This window comes from Bubalus bubalis, chromosome 2 (genome assembly GCF_019923935.1).
Source record: "Bubalus bubalis isolate 160015118507 breed Murrah chromosome 2, NDDB_SH_1, whole genome shotgun sequence".
In the NCBI taxonomy this organism is placed as follows: domain Eukaryota; kingdom Metazoa; phylum Chordata; class Mammalia; order Artiodactyla; family Bovidae; genus Bubalus; species Bubalus bubalis.
The window spans coordinates 22,249,913-22,266,923 of record NC_059158.1 but is presented as its reverse complement, the minus strand read 5'-3'; the positions used below and the strand labels follow the sequence as shown (position 1 = coordinate 22,266,923).

The 17,011-nt window shown below is 41.2% G+C and overlaps 5 non-coding genes across 5 annotated transcripts; 2 read left to right on the top strand and 3 right to left on the bottom strand.

Annotated features, from left to right (window-relative positions):
• Nucleotides 1–4,022: 4,022 nt before the first annotated feature.
• TRNAA-AGC lies at nucleotides 4,023–4,094 on the bottom strand. The gene has a single exon. It is a non-coding gene; the product is annotated as a tRNA-Ala (tRNA).
• Nucleotides 4,095–6,482: 2,388 nt separating this feature from the next.
• Nucleotides 6,483–6,555, bottom strand: TRNAF-GAA. The gene has a single exon. It is a non-coding gene; the product is annotated as a tRNA-Phe (tRNA).
• Nucleotides 6,556–11,517: 4,962 nt separating this feature from the next.
• TRNAA-AGC lies at nucleotides 11,518–11,589 on the bottom strand. The gene has a single exon. It is a non-coding gene; the product is annotated as a tRNA-Ala (tRNA).
• An 815-nt stretch (nucleotides 11,590–12,404) lies between these two features.
• On the top strand, nucleotides 12,405–12,476 carry TRNAA-AGC. The gene has a single exon. It is a non-coding gene; the product is annotated as a tRNA-Ala (tRNA).
• A 4,110-nt stretch (nucleotides 12,477–16,586) lies between these two features.
• TRNAF-GAA lies at nucleotides 16,587–16,659 on the top strand. The gene has a single exon. It is a non-coding gene; the product is annotated as a tRNA-Phe (tRNA).
• The last annotated feature ends 352 nt before the right edge of the window (nucleotides 16,660–17,011 follow it).

Below are 17,011 nucleotides of genomic sequence, written 5' to 3'. Positions count from 1 at the left end.
GGAGTTTCAGCTTTAGCATCAGTCCTTCCAATGAACACCCAGGACTGATCTTTAGGATGGACTGGTTGGATCTTCTTGCAGTCCAAGAGACTCTCAAGAGTCTTCTCCAACACCACAGTTCAAAAGCATCAATTCTTTGGCACTCAGCTTTCTTCACAGTCCAACTCTCACATCCATACATGACCACAGGAAAAACCATAGCCTTGACGAGACGGACCTTTGTTGGCAAAGTAATGTCTCTGCTTTTGAATATGCTATCTAGGTTGGTCATAAGTTTCCTTCCAAGGAGTAAGCGTCTTTTAATTTCATGGTTGCAATCACCATCTGCAGTGATTTTGGAGCCCAGAAAAATAAAGTCTGACACTGTTTCCACTCTTTCCCCATCTATTTCCCATGAAGTGGTGGGACCGGATACCATGATCTTCATTTTCTGAATGTTGAGCTTTAAGCCAACTTTTTCACTCTCCTCTTTCATTTTCATCAAGAGGCTTTTTAGTTCCTCTTCACTTTCTGCCATAAGGGTGGTGTCATCTGCATATTTGAGGTTATTGATATTTCTCCCGGCAATCTAGATTCCAGCTTGTGTTTCTTCCAGTCCAGCGTTTCTCATGATGTACTCTGCATAGAAGTTAAATAAGCAGGGTGACAATATACAGCCTCAGCGTACTCCTTATCCTATTTGGAACCAGTCTGTTGTTCCATATCCAGTTCTAACTGTTGCTTCCTGACCTGCATACAGGTTTCTCAAGAGGCAGGTCAGGTGCTCTGGTATTTCCATCTCTTTCAGAATTTTCCACAGTTTATTGTGATCCACACAGTCAAAGGCTTTGGCATAATCAATAAAGCAGAAATAGATGTTTTTCTGGAACTCTCTTGCTTTTTCCATGATCCAGCGGATGTTGGCAATTTGATCTCTGGTTCCTCTGCCTTTTCTAAAACCAGCTTGAACATCTGGAAGTTCGCAGTTCATGTATTGCTGAAGCCTGGCTTGAAGAATTTTGAGCATTACTTTACTAGCGTGTGAGATGAGTGCACTTGTGTGGTAGTTTGAGCATTCTTTGGCATTGCCTTTCTTTGGGATTGGAATGAAAACGGACCTTTTCCAGTTCTGTGGCCACTGCTGAGTTGTCCAAATTTGCTGGCATATTGAGGGCAGCACTTTCACAGCATCATCTTCCAGGATTTGAAATAGCTCCACTGGAATTCCATCACCTCCACTAGTTTTGTTCATAGCGATGCTTTCTAAGGCCCACTTGACTTCACATTCCAGGATGTCTGGCTCTAGGTGAGTGATCACACCATCGTGATTATCTGGGTCGTGAAGATCTTTTTCATACAGTTCTTCTGTGTATTCTTGCCATCTCTTAATATCTTCTGCTTCTGTTAGGTCCATACCATTTCTGTCCTTTACCGAGCTCATCTTTGCACGAAATGTTCCCTTGGTATCTCTAATTTTCTTGAAGAGATCTCTAGTCTTTCCCATTCTGTTGATTTCCTCTATTTCTTTGCATTGATCATTGAGGAAGGCTTTCTTTGTCTTACTTAATGAAACTATGAGCCATGCCCTGTAGGGCCACCCAAGACAGACAGGTAATGGTGGAGAGTTCTGACAAAATGTAGTCCACTGGAGAAATGAGTGGCAAACCACTTCAGTATTCTTGCCTTGAGAAGCCCATGAACAGTATGAACAGTAAAATGTCACTAGGAGTAGATATTTAATATTTGTCATAATAACATTAGTGATCCAGGGGATTTTTATAAAATGGCACTTACTTAAAATCTGGAAAACCAGTGGATTTTTATGGCACTCTCATGATTATGTGTGCATGTATTCAAAACAGAGCAACAGTTAAAATGCTGAAATCATTGATAATAGTGAGGGCTTTTGAAGTGGAGAAGCCTGAACCAGAAGCTACGTTCTGCAGTCAAAGGGAAGGAAATGACATGGTGGAGTGGTGACAGGATCAGGGGAAAACACAGTGCCAAAGAAAGTTTTATTAGGAAGGTTTGCATGTCAGAGTGAGGACGCTCCAGACAGGATCTGTAAGCAGTAACTATGCCTCTGCTGGAAGGAAAAGTCTTTAATGTAATTCAACTCTCCCAGTTTCAAGAACGCGATCCTAGAACATGTTTGGCTGAATCACCAGATACAAGGGATGGGCAGACAGAGTGGGTCTCAAGTCTCTTTGAGAAAGTGGAAGGAGTGTCTTTCCTGGTGAAGGTGACTTCACAATGGCATGGAATAGCTTGATAGGGTGCTTCTTGAGTGAAAATATTTACCTTGGGTGGAATGTGCCCTCTAAGTTAATTCAGAGAACAACTGGCAATTTTGTGCATCTGGTCAATGTCCAAATTTTTGAGGCAGGAGAGGTGCAAGGTTCTCAGACTCCTGAAATAAAACTTTTACAGTGGCCAATCACTTTATGTGACAGTGTGGTTTCTTGGAAGTAGCCAATTGTTTGCAAAAAGAAACATTAATTTTAACACAAATCAAACAACCCACCTCTTTTGTGACCAAGAATAACCTTTCTCTTTCTCTCAGATCTCTTGCTTTGCACTCAAGTCTCCCTCTACAACACTCTCCCCACCCCACCCCCGGATTTAAGTGAGGCACAAAAGCTATTTTACTTCATAAACTGGATTGTATGATCAAATTCATGTTGATTCATCAAAATCTTTAATAGGACCACAAAGTTAAACTACTTGTAGGAAAAGGTAGAATTGCCCCTCAAGTATGTAGCAACTGTCCTACATCTCTGAACATTAGTGTCCTAAATCTGTGTTCTTTGATGTTTCCATAAGTGCTTAGGACTCCAGCTATGTATCTCCATTAGCAACATTTTCAAAAGGTAATGCTCTCCCAAGCATACCCAGCAAGTAGACAGGACAAGTAGAAGGAGAAAGAAGTTTTCCTGTACTCTTTTTACATCTTTCCTTTTAATAGGACAGGTCCTGTCCTTTTAAACAGGATGGGACCATTTAGCACATCTGCATGGTGAATGAGCATCTCCTGCTTTCTCATCTCAAGCCTGACACTGGTGAACATCCACTCTGAGTCTCTTAGAAGAGGGCAAGGACACAAGAGAGTGGCTTGCCTCTTTGGCTGGGGTGTTCGCTTCCATACCTGTCATCATGGCCGGCCTTATTTGTCTGTGATCAGTGCATTTCAGAGGGCCTTGTGTCCAGGAAATTACGCAGCCAGTCTCTCCTTCATCTCACCACTGGAGAATCCTGTGTTCTTCATGCCAGAGGACGAATTGTGTTACCCAAAGTACTAGGGCAAGTTCACTTCAGATTTCCCAGCCTCTTAATTTTAAACCTTCTCCAAATCCAGGGAAAACTCCATTGAACTGATTCCTGAAGCTAGTTTGATGGAAGATGAGGTGGGGGCATAGTCTAAGTGATTTTCCTGCTCTCTGAACTCTAATTTTCCCCAGTAGTTAATTTTTTGTGTAGTGAAGACCTTAGTCAACGTAGGAATGATTTCTCAGTGAGTACAGTGGATGGTTTTAAAAGGCGGACAAATCTGAAGCAGAAAAACAGATATCAAATATTAACATATATATGGAATCTAGAAAAATGATACCGATGAACCTATTTGCAGGGAAGGAATGGAGACGCGGATGTAGAGAGCGGACTTGTGGACACAGCAGGGCAAGGAGAGGATGGGAGGAACTGAGAAAGTAGCATTGACATATACGTACTATCCTGTGTCAAATGGATAGCTAGTGAGGCATTGCTATATAACACAGGGAGCCCAGCCTGGCGCTCTGTGATTACCTGGGGAGAGTAGGGGGAGGGGGGAACGGAGGATCAAAACGGAGGGGAAACATATATAATTATTATTGATTCCCCTCGTTGAATAGCAGAAACCCACACAACTTTGTAAAGCAACATTCTCCAATTAAAAAATAAAAGGTGGACAGATAAATTTGAACAAAATTGCCGGAGTTATGAGTGACAAATTTCCCCGAGAGCCATTTTGGTTAGCGTCAGAGAAATGCCACACAAGAAACTCCAGCTGGAGGTGCCGGGGATTGAACCCGGGGCCTCGTGCATGCTAAGCACGCGCTCTACCACTGAGCTACACCCCCTACAATTACAACCTCTTTATGAAAAATAATTGAATGGCAATAGCTATCTGCATTATTTTTCAAGAACCGTAGCCCAGTACAACCTAGCTCTCGTCTGGAGAATCTTGTCCATGTTTTTGCCCTCCTCACATGGAGCTCTTGGCTCTATGAGAGTATGAAGAGCTAGAAACCAGAGTAACATCTACTGACTTGCAGTGGTTTATTCTATTCTACTCTAGGGATATAGTTGAATTAAATAAGGTTCCTTACAACATTAAGGAAGACACTAAGTATTGTTTTGAAGATTATAAATTTACTTCCCTGGTGGCTCAGATGGTTAGGAATCTGCCTGCAATGGGGGGAAACCTGGGTTTGATCCCTGGTTTGATCCCTGGGTTGGAAAGATTCTCTGGGGAAGGGAACAAGTCCCCAGTAGAATTGCCTGGAGAATTCCATGGACAGAGGAGCCTGGCAGGCTACAGTCCATGGAGTCGCAAAGAGTCAGACACAATTGAGCGACTTTCGCTTTCAGTAACAAAGTATCTAGGGAAGAAATCTGTAAACTGGAAAATGTCAGTAAGATTTGTTTTACAAATCATGGATAAATCAGAAATTTGAAGAACTTATTCCAGACAAGATGACTGACTGGAATTACTGGGCGTGAGTGAGGAGGTGGCCAGCATAAAAGGATGCCCAAACCTAAGGGGTAGGTATTTCCACCTTTTTATTGTTTTATGCCATTTAATTAATTGCTTTCAAACTTTTCTCAAATTTAGGAGCAAGTTTACTTGAACTGAATCAAGATGCGTTTTCCCAGTGAGTGCTAGATAATGAGCATCATTTACATACCACCAGGTGTAGGAAGGTTTGAGTTTTGAGACATTGAAACTTGGTGGGTTTCCCAAGAGCAAGTTGAAATCCTGCTCACAGAACTCTAGGTTGAATTCTGACCATGGTCAATATGGCATATTTGTTTTGTTTTGTTTTGTTTTTTTTCCCAAGCTTTCAAAATTAAAAAAAAAAAATGGTGCCTTTAAGATAAAGCTGGGGACAAAAAGTGGATAATATTATAGTAATAGCAATAGGTTACATTACGTGATTATATCACCTCCTTGATAAATAGACTCCCCAAGAGGTGAAGTAACTAACTGCCAACAGCTCACAGCCAGCAAGTAGCAGGGCAAGTTTCAAAGCAGGCAGGCTTCCTGTAGCGCACCTGCTCCACATCTTTTCTTCTGAGATGGGAATCCTGAAGTCAAAAGGCAACTTGAGATTAGTCTGGATTTATTCCTCTTTGAAAATGTCATCACTTATAGGGAAAGAAGTAGTCCTACATAATTAATGTTGAGCCGTTTCCAATTCTCTGGGGAAATGGGGAAGCAAAAAAGCAATGAACTCACAATACTCACCATGAAATAAAATACCTCAAGTCGAGCAATATGGTCTGCAAACCCTGCTGTGACATTTTGTAGGGGACGTGACAGCTCTGGTTTTGAGATGGCTAAAGGAATGGAAGACACAAGAGAGAGGAAAACATAGCATTCCTGAGAGTTGGGTATTTATTATAGCATCTCTTTCAAATGGGATTTTCCCTGCCATAAAGAGAATGCAAAGAAGCTTTGCACTACGATAATATCTATCAAATGAATTAGTTAAATGTATGTCCAGTAGCTAGATCTATAGATTACGATAGCTCACTAGGTAAGCTTCCAGAATTTTTTAATTGGGGAAACAAAGTTCAAATCCCTAGGGGCTGAGGTCCTTCTCTTTGAATTTATTCTCCAGTTATTTCTAACTGGCAAAAGCCTACTGAAACCTTGCCTGCTCCTAAAGTTGTATTTACAGTGAGATTCCCTCCTTAGTGGTTGGTAAACTATTGCCAGGGAGACAATAATGGTTTGGGAACATTAAAAGGTTGAATAAATAAAATGAAAACTAGTGTTAGTTGACACATGAAGTTTATATGAAGTTCAAATGTCAGTGTCCGTATATAAAGTTTTATTGGAACACAAGCACTTCATTTACACATCTTCTATGGCTGCTTTCAAGCTACAACAGAGAGTGGCTGCAACAGAGACGATAAGTGGCACCCTTTTCTCTTCCCACTGCTGCTGTTCACACTATACATCACAGTGATTCAGTGACCGTTGCCCAAGTTTTTCAGCGTCATTAATGCATAATATTTTATTATTTTTTAAAATCAGTAGTGCTTACTGCTCACAGGGTATTAATATGTTGGAGTACTATGTAAACTTAAAGAGGTCATAAGATACCTTTATTACCTTGGCAAAAAAAAAAAAAAGTTGAAAATCTAAAAGTGGGCTTCAGTTATGAACTCCTCCATGACTGAAATGTGGCACATATTTAACATGCTAACGGAATACAGTGTATTAACTAAAAACAATAGTTTGCCGAAACCCGGGATTGAACCAGGGACCTTTAGATCTTCAGTCTAACGCTCTCCCAACTGAGCTATTTCGGCCACTTGAAATAACAGCTTTTGACTTCTCTTTTTTAATAATTAGATTGTTTTCAGCTTTTTTTCCAATTTCAAATTCTTTAAGCCTGATGGTCTAGTTGTCCAATATACTTGCCTGCCCAGAAAGAACTGGACTCTTTCTTCCATATTTGCTGCTTGGATGAAGTTCCCTCTGGTGTGGGATGGTAGGTGGAACAGGGAGGCAGAAGAGAAGTAATAGCAATTCACAGGAAAATCTTTCGACTTCTCCACATCCTGTCAGTTGACCCAGACCCAGTTCAGAAACTAAAAGAACATAAAGGCAGTTGTTTTTTTTGGGGGGGGGGGGTTCTCTTATTTTTCTCTTCCTCTTGATCCTCCTTCTTTGAAAGTCTCCAAAAATGCTGAGAAATGGAATCCAATAACTCTATAAGTTTGGAAAAATATATATGTACAGTAAGTCCCCTATATGCAAACTTTCAAAGATGCCAATATGTGTTCCATCAATGTCAGACATGAGTGCTATTGCAGCTGCCCCTCCACCTCCTATTGCTGATGATCCTTCCACTCGACCCTATCCCACCTCTTCTCCCTCCTCCAGGCAATAACTCTTCTTGCCTGCTCACTTGATGCCAGCCTCCTGTATGCCAGCTGTTGTACTGTACTACTATACTATACTATAAGATTAAAAATGTTTTAATTTTTTGTTTTTATGTGTTCTTTGTGTGAAAAATATTATAAGCCTATAACAGTATGGTACTATATAGTGATTGTATTCGTTGAGTGCCTAGGCTAACTTTGTTGGACTTACAAACCAATTGGACTTACCAACTCACTCTCAAAACAGAACTCATTCATATACATAAACATTACCAGACTACATACTCATCACAATAATTCTCAACTGATGGGAAAGCAACTGTCACAAAAATTAGAAAATTTAAAATGGCATATCTCATTACAACAGACTTTCTTCACAAAAAAATCAATAGTTAAATTTTTTATTAAAAAAGTTTTACACAATTTAAAAGGTTACTTTCCATTTTAAGTTATTACAATGTGAAAGTGTTAGTCACTCAGTCATGTCCAACTCTTTGCGATCCCATAGACTGTAGCTCATCAGGCTCCTCTGTTCATGGAATTCTCCAGGCAAAAAATAATGAAGGGGATTACCACATTTTTCTCCAGGGGATCTTCTTGACCCAGTAATCGAAGCATGGTCTCCTGCATTGCGGTCAAGTTCCTTACTTCCTGAGCCATGAGCTTTGCTCCCCTGGAACCTTTATTACACTCAAATTTGTACCTCCCACACCCCAACCCTACTACTGCCCTTCCCTCCACCTGGAAACCACTAGTTTGTTCTCTATATCTATGAAGTAACATCAATAGTTGATTTTTAAAATAAGACAAATGATTTGACTTTGACTCCTGATACCAATATTATTTAGTTGTTTATTCAAGGAGCCAGTGCCAGTTTGAAGTGACAAGAAATAATCTGTGTGAGTAGTCTTCCTGGAAAAAACTTCAGGTGAGACTATTTTGTGAGAAGTTGAACAAACAATTCATTACAACATGGAGTGAAATCTGCTACAATAGTTTAGAACTGGTTGCAGCTAATAAATAAAGGTTTATTTGAACAAGTTTTAAAACTTGTGGGAAATGTAGGTCACAATAAGTGACCTACAAATAAGTAGACATTCCATGCCTTTAACAGACTTCCCTGGCTCAAACGGTAAAAGAATCTGCCTACAATGTGGGAGACCCGGGTTCAATCCCTGGGTAGGGAACATTCCCTGGAGAAGGAGATGGCAATCCACTCCAGTACTGTTGCCTGGAAAATCCCATGGATGGAGAAGCCTAGTAGGCTACAGTCCGTGGGGGTCACAAAGAGTTGGACACAACTGAGTGACTTCACTTTCACTTTTCCTGCCTTTATTCAGATACTTGTAAACTTTTGAATATCATAGGTCATCAAACAAAGAGGTATCAGTGGAATCAATCATTGCCATTTTTGAAAATTTATTGGTCATATAAAATGAAATCTTTGGCATACCCTGCTAAATCACTTGGCAAATCAGTCAGAAGCCTTAGTTTGGGGCTAAGATTAAAGCTCTGGAGGTGCTGGAGTTGAACCCAGGGCATCGTGCATGCTAAACACTGTGCTCTATCACTGAGCTACATCCCCTGCAGAAGGTGTCTAGGATATTCCATATGGCAAGTTGCCACTATCCCTGGATCAGGGAAGAGCCCTGGGAAGATTCCTTGGAGAAGGGAATGGCTACTTACTCCAGTATTCTTGCCTGGAGAATTCCATGGACAGAGCCTGGTGGGCTACAGTGCATAGGGTTGCAAAGAGTTGGACATGACTGAATGACTAACTGGGGGCTTTTTCAAGATTTAAGTTACCCTGCTGTTTCTGAAGGAGAAGGCAATGGCAACCCACTCCAGTACTCTTGCCTGGAAAATTACGTGGGTGGAGGAGCCTGGTAGGCTGCAGTCCATGGGGTTGCTACCAGTCGGACACGACTGAGCGACTTCACTTTCAATTTTCACTTTCATGCATTGGAGAAGGAAGTGGCAACCCACTCCAGTATTCTTGCCTGGAGAATCCCAGAGACGGGGGAGCCTGGTGGGCTGCCTTCTATGGGATCGTACAGAGTCGGACACGACTGAAGTGACTTAACAGCAGCAGCAGCTGTTTCTGAAACCCTCAAGAGAAGAGACTTTGCTTTCTGAATTGAAAAATGTCTGAATACAAAAGAGATCTTTCATAAGTAGGGGACCCTCCACGGACTGCTGCTAGCTGACTTCCTGAGTGGCAGTTCCTGTCCACCACCAAGCATACATCAGGATGAAATATTCTTTTGAATGTTCAACTTCTTTTCTGTCTGCAACGCTCTTAGAAAAATATAAAAGATAGTGGAGGGGAATACAAAGGCCAGTGCCATGAAAACTACTCAGGAAATTTAGGTGCATGTGGGGAGATAAGAGTGAAGTGTAACTAATATGGATATGAAATGAAGAGCCAAGTCAGTCATAACTAAAGCACTGTGCCTAGCATCTTTGTCTGGAAACGCAGAAGCAGCATTCTGTCCAGGACACTGTAAATCTAGCTCTGAGACCCTTAAGGACAGAAGACAGGAAAGAAGATGAGAAAAGATGCTCCCGTCGATATTGTGCCTGTTTCAGACAGAATGTTTTTCCACAAGAAGGTGAACATGAAGGAAGCCAAAAAGAAAAGTTCTTTATAAGACCTCCCCACATCTGGGTAGGTCCTCAAAATCTATCTGTCCCTGGGGCACAAATAAGTTGATGTTTCCTGCCTTTATTCAACTGTGCATCATTGTCAACCCAAACACGTATACTTTTTTTGTTTAGTTTGTTTTAAGGAAATCCTGTCATAAGTGGAAGAGGGCAGGAAATCATGTAATTTTAAAACTTCTCTAAATGACTGAAAAGCAGCAAGGTTCAGCTGTTCCTAGACTAATGTCAAAGAACTGGAGAGTTGAGAGGGGATGGAGAGGAGAGAGGGGGTGGGGAGGCGAGAGCATCCCGGAGGGAGAGTGGGGAGGGGAAGACAGCTGCGGGGAAAGAAGCAGCAGCCAAGCCAGGGCCCGAAAACGAGGACACAAGAAGAAAGTTTAAGAATGAGCATTATACACCACTGATACTCGGATAAGGGAGAATGTGGATGTATCCGAAGTCTTTGTCTCTTCTGCATGTCGACAGGTTCGCCGCAAGAGGAGTCTTCCTTATTCTAAGCGAAGTAGGTGAAAACCTATGTCCTACGAGAATCCAGTTTGTTTTGTTCCAGTTATCGTAGTTTGAAAGATACTAGTTGCTCTTTTCCTCGCTGGATAAACAGGTTGAACACTTTGGAGGGCCCTTGCGTAGCTGAATTTTTGTTTGCGGTGCAGTACTGCCGGAAATTCCCTGGAGTTTTGGCAACCCACTTCAGTATTCTTGCCTGGGAAATCCCATGGACAGAGGAGCCTGGCGAAATACAGTTTATGGGGTCGCAAAAAGAGTCGGACACGACTGAGCGACTAAGTATGCACGCACGCACTGCAGGAATTGATAGCTTTATAAAGAGCAACTGGAAAGCCACGTCTGGATTCCTGCGTGACTGTAGTGACAGCAATGTTGAGCGTAGAAGCAGGGTCCGCGGGGACTTTGGGCTTTTGTATCTGAGGCAGCAACAGATTTTTTTAGCACACTAGCTTTGGAATGTGAGGAGCAAATGAGAAAGAAATGTAAGCCGGACAGCAAACTAACACTTTTAAATATAAGTCCAAGAATACAAGCGTCAGCACCTTGGATAGCGCCTCAAACTTTTGACCTGAGGGTCGAGCGTTTAATGTCTGAGCGAAGATTCTTTAGCTCTTCCATTCTTGTTTCTTCCTCTTACGCGGAAGTCTCCTGAAACCCAGTTTTCTTCTAGAGATCTTTTGGGACATTTTCAGTGTTCTCTACTGCTTATATACTACACTTCTCCCAGTGGGAGTTCCGAAGAGCCACAGTTTGAACAGAGAAAGTCTATTCAAACGATTACAGCCTGTCCTCCTCTAGATCTTTGTTTTAAGCACAAATGGTATTTCCATCAAAGATGCATGAGGATCAGAAGTATCTGGCTTCACTTTGGCCATTCCTGAAGTCATCATGCAATACTGTTACCTAAGAATAGTAGAGGTGGGGGCAGGCATCCTATACACTGTGTGTACCCCAAAACACAGCTGTGATTGCTCAAAATGGCTAGAGAGAAGATGGCTAAGAAAAACATGGACAAATGGTTTGAGTACACCCGCACGAATTATATCCTTGTATTCCAAAGCTGCAAAGAAAACTGTGGCACAAGAACAAGACAGGAAACTTTGATTGACTCATTCAAAAGACCAAAGGCAGCAAAGACAAAAATGACAACAATAATAAACAAGCCAAAAAACTCTCCTCGATGGCTTACTGAGGTCTCCAATAAAGCCTCTCAAGTGGAGGTGCCGGGGATTGAACCCGGGGCCTCGTGCATGCTAAGCACGCGCTCTACCACTGAGCTACACCCCCTCACATACTTATGCTGCTTTCTTATGCAAATTACTCGTGTTCTCTAACATTAATAACTTCCTTAATATGGATGCTAAATTATTTCATTTAACTTAATTTTTGCCACATGTTCATCCAACATTTCCCAGCCAGCATCTTTGATGAAATGTTTCATTTCTAGCATCTCCATTACTATCCTATTTCACTCTTCTAAACCGTGCTGCACAAAATTTCCCCACTTTCCCTTACTTTTTCTGCTCAATAGCAAAGTTAAATTCGTAACATTTCACTCCAAGGGCCTCATCATCACTGTTGAAGTCTAACACAAAAGGAAAATAAAAAGGAAGATCTGGCTCACACAGGATCTCTCGAACCTGAGGCAACAAGCACAACAGACTCACATTATCAGGCTTGAGGACCCAGTGACATTGGCAGCATCATTGAGGAGCACGAAGGGGAAAGAACAGAAAGAGAAGGAAAAGCAAAAGTAAGTCGTTCTCAGTCAATTATCTTTTAGAAGACATTATTCTTTTAACTGTTCGGGTTAATGAAAGAGTTGTGAACCAAGGAGAAGCAAACCTATCCAGTGATGATCTCTTCTCTGTGCTTCTCTACTCTTCTACCACCAACCATAATTATATTGTACAGTCACCAGAAATAGTAGGCAATGGATCATTATTCTTTCTGATCAAGTAAACTGATGTTAAGGCTTTTACTTTGGGTGGAGTGGGCTGCCCAGAGCTCCTGTAAATTAATTCACAAGACAATAAGTGATTTTGCCTCACTCACCAAATCTTCAGTAATGTCTAATATGAATGAAACACCCTAGCAAGATTGGGGGTGTAGCTCAGTGGTAGAGCGCGTGCTTAGCATGCACGAGGCCCCGGGTTCAATCCCCGGCACCTCCACTTAGATATATCTATTTATCGAGGACCACTACTAATGAAAAAGGTACTGAACGGTAGCAGGTGGTTTGTGAATCTTCAACTGTTACGATCTACCCAAAATAGCGTCACTCATCCCTCCAAGAGTTTTGAAAGAGGATCAGGTATTTGTCATGAGGAATTAGCCCCCTCAGTAATTTACACAAGTTAGTTGACCGCACATTGGGAAAGTTAAGGATTTTATGCTATCAAGCTTTCCTTGACATAACTCAATACACCCCCTTAATACACTGATTCTTATCTCTTTAAATAAAATCATGCCTTTTATTCATAAATTCCAATCACAAAGAAACACCAGAAAAATCATGTAAAGACTTTGGAGTTCAAATTAAAATTATCAGTGGAATAGAGAGGGAGCAAAATATCCCTGTGTCCGGAGGCCGGCCATAACAGTGAAAAGACCCACTCTGACTTCCTCTCTCTCATTCGTGTATCCATGGATCCTGATGAGAGAGATACATTGCCATTAGTCACTGACGAAGAGTATTTACCATATCCTGGATATCATTACATGGCCTCCCTCACCAAAAGTATTGTCTCTTAGCTCATACCATAACTAAGTATTCAAAAGGTCATTCCACCATCCAATCAGGTTAGTTGCTTCAGGGTTAGCGGCCTTATGGTGAGGCCAGTGAATTCCAGAATATTAGCCTATTGCCGATTTTTTTTTTTTTTTTAATTTTTCTATCGGAGAAGGCAATGGCACCCCACTCCAGTACTCTTGCCTGGAAAATCCCATGGACGGAAGAGCCTGGTAGGCTACAGTCCATGGGGCCGCTAAGAGTCGGATACGACTGAGCAACTTCACTTTCACTTTTCACTTTCATGCATTGGAGAAGGAAATGGCAACCCACTCCAGTGTTCTTGCCTGGAGAATCCCAGGGACAGAGGAGCCTGGTGGGCTTCCGTCTATGGGGTCGCACAGAGTCGGACACGACTGAAGCGACTTAGCAGCAGCAGCCGCCGGTTTTGTTTTTTTTTTCTATAAACTGGCTTCTTGTCTCAGAAACAATGCTGTAGGTGCTGTTGAATAATATATTCAGTAAATTCGTGGCTGGTGGTTTTGGCAGAAGCATTGGGGGACATGAAGGGAAATCTATGTATAGAATAAGTGTCTATTCCAGTGAGATTAGATATACATTGTGCCCCTAATACAGAAGTGGTCAAATGTAAGGAACCTGACACCAGGGTAGGTAGTTGTTCCCCAGTGGAATCATAGCCCCCAAGTGAGGGCTCAAAGTTTGTGATGTTGGTAGTTTAGTCACTTAGTAGTAGTTTAAACTACATTATTTTGGTGCACAGAAGTCTATGTTGCTTCATTCATTATTAGAGAAATGTAAGTCAAAACTACAATGAGGCATCACCTCATACCAGTCAGAAAGGCTATCATCAAAAAAATGTACAAACAATAAACGCTGGAGAGGGTGTGAAGAAAAGGGAACCCCCTTGCACTGTTGGTAGAATGTAATTGATACAGCCACTATGGAGAATAGTGTGGAGATTTCTTAAAAAGCTAAGAATAAAACTTCCATATGACCTAACAATCCCACTACTGGGCATATACCCTGAGGAAACCAAAATTGAAAAAGACACACATACCCCAATGTTCACTGCAGTACTATTTATAATAGCTGGGACATAAAAGAAACCTAGATGTCCGTTGACAAATGAATGGCTAAAGAAGATTTAGTACATATAAAAAATGGAATATTACTCAGCCATAAAAAGGAACTCAGTTGAGCCAGTTCTAATGAGATGGATGAACCTACAGTCCATCATACAGAGTGAAGTAAATCAGAAAGAGAAAAACAAATATCATATATTAATGCATGTACATGGAATATAGAAGGATGGTACTGATGAATCTATTTGCAAGGCATCAGTGGAGACGCAAACATAGAGAACAGACTTGTGGACACAGTTGGGAAAGGAGAAAATTAAGAGGGTAGCACTGAAATGTATTCTTTACTGTATGTAAAATGGATAGTGGTGTTGCCCAAATGGTCTGGGAGTGAGTGATGAGAATGAAGACAGAACACGGAATCTGGTGCAACGGGTCAGGGGACCAGCAGCCTCTATTGGACTGAGGTGCAGAGTCCACTCTGAGTCCAGCTTTTATTCCTAATTGCAGACTACAAGACTTTTTTGATCTTATCTTTCCCAAGACACTATGCTGACATAGTCCAGATCTCCTTGTTTTCACCCCAGGCCATTCTCTTTTGGGCTAGTCTTGGGAACAATCAGCAAGTGCGTAGGCAGCATTCATGTCTGATGCCAATCCGGTGTTCCAAGGTCCATTCTTTCATGATCCAGTCATACTCCCTTCTGGGTCTGGCCTTGGAGTTTGTAACAAGGAGATTATTCTTAAGAAAAACATGAAAGATAATCATTAACACAGTTTCTTAATATATGCTGTTTTTCCAGGTGCTATTTCTGTGGAATTTCTCAAGGCTGTGAAAGGACATTATTAGGAATTCCCACTACATATTGGGAACTTGCTGTAGGATGCAGGGAGCTCAAACTGATGCTTTGTGACAACATAGAGGGGTGGGATGGGGTGGGGTGTGGGAGGGAGGTTCAAGAGGGAGGGGATGTGTGTATACCTGTGGCTGATTCATGTTGATATATGGCAGAAACTAACACAATATTGTAAAGCAACTATCCTCTAATTAAAAATTTAAAATTAAAATAAGTATGAATAAAAAATTAAAATACATATGTAGAACAAAAAAAAAGTAGTCTGCATTGCTGAGCCTATATATGACCTCTGTTCTTGTCATCATGGTTACTTTGTTCACAAGCTCATTGGATAAGTACAGTGGTGGCCAAGGAGAAGCTTCCAGACATCAACAGAATGTGTCATTGTGTTCAACTACCTCCAAGGAGGTTGCTCTCTGTAGAGCATTTACTTGAAAACAAATATCCTTAGGCTCTGCACATTTGGGGTATTCTGTCTACCCGCCTATTTACCAGACCTCTCTGTCACCACGTTTTCAGTTTTCTCTCAATAATTTTCTCTCCAAGTCCCTAATCACCTGCCACACTATTAGCCACCTCTCATTAACTGGTGTAGGTATCTACCCTACATCTGTCCTTCCAAGCAAAATGAACAGTCACTTACCCTGCTTGAAGTAATGCCTACTGAGAGGGTTTACCTTCACTGGCCTACAGGTTCTATGGAAGCCGCTCACACTTCTGTGGTCCCAGTATATGAGCAGAATCATCTATAAACCAGATCTGGTTTTTCTTTTTTCTTCTTTAGTTATCAGGAGTTCCCTGTGAAGTTCTGGATGTGGGTTGAAGAATAGAGGATTGTACCAAGTGTAGGAGCCATGGGAATATGAGCTACTTTCTCACGAAAATGACTCAAAAGCCTTGCTTCATATATTCTGTTTCTACTTGAAAATGAAATGATGCTGTGCACTATTTATTACCTCACAATGCTAAATGATTTCCTTGCCTGAATCACAAAGGAGCGAATCAAAAACTGATTTGGTCATAGTTTCAATTTTATTTTTGAAGAAAATTTTGTGAAGAAATTCTGTTGTGATGAGATTTGTCATTTCAAATTTTCTAACTTTGTGACAGTTGCTTTCCTGTCAGTTGGGACTACTGGCTGAAGTGGTTAGTCTGATAATGTTTATGTATGCGGTATTCTTTTAGCAAATTCACAGCATCATTGGCTTTTATTTCTCACCATTTTTGGAGATTGTGAGAGATGAAAGAATGAAAAAAAAGAGAGAGAAATAAGAGCTACCAATAACATTTTTCTTAGTTTCCTTTAGTTTCTGAGCTGTGTCTGGGTCAACTGACAGGACGCAGAGGAGTAGAAAATCTTTCCATCGAATCCCTCATTGGCACTTCTCTTCAGATTTTCCTACCTTTATGTGTTCATCCCATGCTGCCAGGAATTGGCTCCAGTTGGCATACATAGAAGGCAATCAATTCCAGGTCTTTCCAAATAAGCAAATACATTGGACAACTAGGCAGCTACACTAAAAGAATCTGAAATCTTCTTAAAAACTGAAATTGAAAAAACAAAAAAGAAATGTCAGGAGAGTAAGTTTTCAGGTAGCCGAAATAGCTCAGTTGGGAGAGCGTTAGACTGAAGATCTAAAGGTCCCTGGTTCAATCCCGGGTTTCGGCAGTCTAAGCTTTTTTAGCTGATCGCCAAGGGCGAGTTTACTTCGGGTGCATAAAGGAATGCTGTAATGGACTGACGATCGCAAAATAGCTCTAGATTTTTCTATGAATAAACTCACAGTGAATTTATGAAATCTTACTCCAGCCAAAATTTTAGAACTTTAATTTTTAGATTTTAGAACTTTAATTCAACAAGTCTCTGAATAATCTATTGAGCCACTGACCTCTCAATTCAAACTGAAGTTTCCAAGTTCTGAAACGGACAACAGAGCCATTATTACCATCCTCAGAGCAAAAGTTAGGGATCCTTTCACGCTGGCCTTCTCTTCATTCAGACCTTGTATTTCAGTCAACTT